The sequence below is a fragment of the Ailuropoda melanoleuca genome, chromosome 13, assembly GCF_002007445.2.
Source record: "Ailuropoda melanoleuca isolate Jingjing chromosome 13, ASM200744v2, whole genome shotgun sequence".
NCBI classification, from domain to species: domain Eukaryota; kingdom Metazoa; phylum Chordata; class Mammalia; order Carnivora; family Ursidae; genus Ailuropoda; species Ailuropoda melanoleuca.
In genome coordinates, this window is record NC_048230.1 from 39700015 (window position 1) to 39704683 (window position 4669).

A 4669-nucleotide genomic window follows, 5' to 3' on the forward strand; every position below is an offset into this window, starting at 1 on the left:
CGGGGGCGCGCCTGGCTCTGGGCGGGGCTGTATTGTCCTTCTGTGGTGGAGCTTAATCAAAATGGCTTCCAGCTGGTCCTCGGTGGGGATGAGGAGGCTTGAGGCCTAGACGTGAGACTCAGGCTGAGGAAGGCAGACTGACTAGAGGAGGAAGAGGGAGCCTAAGTCAAAGCCACAGCATGAGGGTCTGGGGAAAAAACGCTCTTGTTTGGTCGCCCAAATGTAGCTTTCCACACGGTTGGAGGAACATCACACTCAGCCTCTCATCCTTTGAATTTTAAAGCTTCAGCCTCAACCCGCTTCCCACCGGGCTCTTGCCTCAGTGCGGGGGCTTCTTGCTTCTTGCTGGTAAACCCGTACTTTGCTAGCTGAGGAAAAATGTTCATCCTACAAACTCCTTACTCATGGCCTGGCTCCCAACCTCCAAGAGGAAACAGGATCCGTCAGAGTGAACCACCGAATATCGAGCTTCCAAACCAATGGGTCAGGTTAAAAAATAGAAGTAGGTCCCTCCTGTCTTAGGAACAATCCTGACTTAAGTGCAGTGGATTCCTCCCGCTACTCTAGGTAGGTTTTATTATTTCCTTCGCCATTATGCTTTCTTCCACTCCTCCCTTAGCATAGAAAAAGACTCTCTCGACTCTGTTTCCTTCTTAAGTTACCACCATATCTCGCTCCATTCTTGGCCAAACATCTTGAAAAACTGTCCATGCCAGCTGCCTCCACTCCCTCACCTCCCACTCACTCCTCAATCCACTGCAATCTGGTGCTGTCCCTGGAGCTCCACTATAACTGCTCTCTGCAAGGTCACCACAGACTTCGGTGCTGATCCAGTGTGCTTCCCTGTTCCTCACTCCTCTGAACTCCTTCCCTGTGACTTTGGGCTGTTGACTCGGGCCTGTCCTTGACCCCTTTGCAATTCTTTTCCTCCTCAGCCCTTCCCTTAAATGTTCCTTGCATTTTGTTTTAGATCCTTTTCTCTTATCACTCTATTCCCTCTCCTGGGATGATTTCACCCACCTTCTATTACCACCTATTAGCTGATGATTCTCAAATATATATTTCTAAACTAGATCTTGCTCTGACCGTCCATAAATCCAACTGACCTGTGAACATCTCCACCTGGATGTCCCAGGGGTACCACAAACTCAGCAAACCTCAACTAAAATTCCTCACTTCACCTTCCAGGAACTGCCCTTCTCCTTTGAGTTCTTGGTTCGCTGAATGGCACACCATTACAACTGTTGCTCCTCCAAGCCAGAGAGCCAGGGGGCATCCTTGACTTCCTGCGCTTCTTCACCCTGGCCCCTCCCCATGCAATGGATCTCTGAGTCTTGTCTATTCCACCTTCTAAATACCTACCAAATCTAGCTACTTCTCTTCAGCCTCTGTCTGGTCTCTGGGCTAGTCTGTCTTTGCTGGGCTTTCAGCTGATCCTCCATGGGGAAGAGGAGGCTTAAGGCCCTAGACATCAGACAGGCCAAGGAAGGCAGATTCATCAGGGCAGGCAGGGGAAGCCTGAATTCAAGTCAGCTTACCCCAAGGCTACTGCAATAGTCTCCTGAGCTAACCCAAGCTACCCATTCTAGGTCTTTCACATCATTTCCTCCTGGAAAGTCTCTGCTTCAGTCATATTCAATTACTTGGGGTTCCTGAGTGTGCCGGCTCTCTAACAACTCTAAGCTTTTGTCCATTGTAGGTATTCAAAGATTCACCGAATGAGTAAATAAATTGAAGCTATTACTATGTGTAAGGTCGTAAGCTAGGCATTGGGCAAAGTCCCTGACTCAAATAACTTATAATCAGGCTGGGGGTGGGTAGGAAATACACAAGAAGTGAAAGGGGAAGAGAACCAACTGCCGGGCGTCAGGCACTGGTGGGGCTTTACTAATATTAGCTCATTTTCTCCTTACACAAACCCTTCCAAGTAGGTGTAGTATTTATTTGCTACTGAGGGTCAAAGGAGTTAAGTAACTTGCCCAATATCACACAGCTGGCAAGTGGTGTTGATTGAGCTTCTCCTGTATGCCAGCGAATGAACAAGCTGGGTACTATGCCAGGTACTATAGAAAAAGAAAAAGAGATGCTATCCTTGCTCTCCTGAGCCTGGGTCTTCTGTTGCCATCGCATACCTTCCCAGCCTGATAAGACTGGAGAACCATCAAGAAGGAATATGTCATGTTAAACTTACCCTTATTAATATATGAGGGCCAATAATCAAATACCCTTCCTCTCCAAAGTTATGCTAAATTACAAAATCACCTTAGGCAAAGGAGGAGCTCCTATAAAAAGTAGTTAAGCATATTCAAATGTGTGAGCAATATATATTCCAATGGCAGGGGCCCCTGGGTGGCTCAGTTGGTTAAGTGACTGCCTTTGGCTCAGGTCATGATCCCAGGGTCCTGAGAATGAGCCCCACATCAGGCTTCCTGCTCAGCAGAGAGTCTGTTTCTCCCTCTCCTGCACCCCCTGCTTGTGAGCGCTCGCTCTCTCCCTCTCTCTCAAATAAATAAATAAATAAATAAATAAATAAATAAATAAAATCTTGAAAAAAAAGAAAAAAAGAAAAAATATATTCCAATGGCAGACTGGAATTCTGTGAGTTGAAGCTAGGGAATCTACTAAAGTTGTATATTGAGAGTCTCTCCGATTTCCAAGAGGGAAAAATGTGAAAAGATAATTTCCCTACATAAAGTTTCTCCCTCCATCATTTTTATAGGGGTGTGAAAGGGGGTGGCTGTGCACTGGAAGAGGGTGCTTTATTTTTTTAATTTTATTTAAAGAGTTTATTTATTTATTTGACAGAGAGAGACAGCGAGGGAGGGAACACAAGCAAGGAGAGTGTGAGAGGGAGAAGCAGGCTTCCCAAAGAGCAGGGAGCCTGATGCGGAGCTCTATCCCAGAACCCTGGGATCATGACCTGAGCCAAAGGCAGACGCTAAACGGCTGAGCCACCCAGGTGCCCCGAGAGGGTGCTTTAGAATAAGAGAGTAGAAGGGGTAGCAAATACAGAAAAGAACAACGGCATATGTTCATCAAGTGATTCTTATCTGGGAATTCTGTGCTAAGCCCTTGACCCTCACAAAACCTCTGTTATTGTCCCCATTTTACAGATGAAGAAAACGAGACATAGAAAGGCTGGGCAACTTGGTCACCCAGCTTGAAGTGGCAGAGCCAGAATCCTGTGGAACTCAAGCTTTCCAACTCAGAGCCCAACATTTAGTTACCGTAGGACCGCATATAAATCCTTATGGAAGGAAGAGAAAAAACAGGCAGAAAAAAAATCCTAGAATAGTGCCAGGAGCACCAGTTAAGTTGTTTTGACTTAAATTTTTGTTTTGTTGTCTCTCAGCAGAATGAAATTTCCATGAAAGCAGAGACCTCTCTGTCTCATTTGCAGTTTTATCCCTAACACCTTGCATAGTTCCTGGATCCTGAAGGATGAGAGAAGTGGTAAGTGAGGAGGGAGCCGTGTGGTGAGAATTTTGACCATTAGGGGTTAAGTAGGAACTTGGGCAAGAAAGGCCTCATTCCTCTAGAAATCTTATTAAATATCAGTAATTGGTGTAAGAAGGTAAGTAAGGGTAGGGTGAACCTGCCAGAAGGTACTCCTCAGGGCCAACTGCCAAAGGGAAAAAAAAACCCACAATATTCCTACAAGTAGTAGGAAAACAAGAATCACGGAGTCTTGTTTAGAGCTTTAAGTGTTTGCCAAAAACCCCAAGAAACACATAACTGAATTTATAACACAGACAACTAAAGCATGTAGTTTGTAACATCAAATTTCCTTCACATTCTAACAAAGGTTAGTTGAGTACTTGAGCTATCTCTGTGAACACTGTAAGAACACTGAATACTGAATGCCTAAATACTGCAGGAAATCTGGAGGCAGAATGGTGATATTATAGAAAACTTCCAGCTTTCTATCTTTGCGTCATGGCAGAGATGGGACTCCAGATAGTGCCAACAGTCAAAGCCAAGAACCTGCTATGTTGCACTTTAAATGTGTCAGCTGGGGTATAACTGTAGGGAATTATTGTCCCACATCACAATACCATACACCACTGTCTGGTAATATACATAGTGCACACACATAACTTGGGATGGCCCTGTAAGGGCCTTTTTGCCGGCAGGTATCATTGCTATTCACCTTTGTAGTCTCAGCAAGTAACAAAATCCTGAGACCCAGTGATCAATAAATATTTACTGGCATAGCAATAGTAACATAGTACTTGTCATGAGAATACCAAAAATGCCTACAGTGGGTTTCTTGAATGCAGCTTCTACACTAGAATGACAATTTCTTCTAATCCCATTAATGCTCCAGTCCTACTTCTCTGTCCATTACTGAACTCAAGCAGGGCCCAATGACTTGAGGCTGTTTGCTTCATAAAATGAACAGAAATTGAGCAAAGCTTATATTTCGCAGTCATGCCAAGATGGATAAAATCTATATTCTTCAAGCTGCTGTTTGTGAGTGTTTACTTTCACCGTGAGGTGGAGAAGAGAGCTGGAAGAATGGTTCTCAGAAGGTGGTCCCTCGGGCAACATCACCTATGCTTGTGAACCTGGTAGAAGTGCAAATACCCAGGCACCAGCCTAGACCTACTGAATGAGAAGCTCCATGAGATGGAGCCCGTGAGTCAGTGGTTTAACAAGCACTCGAGAT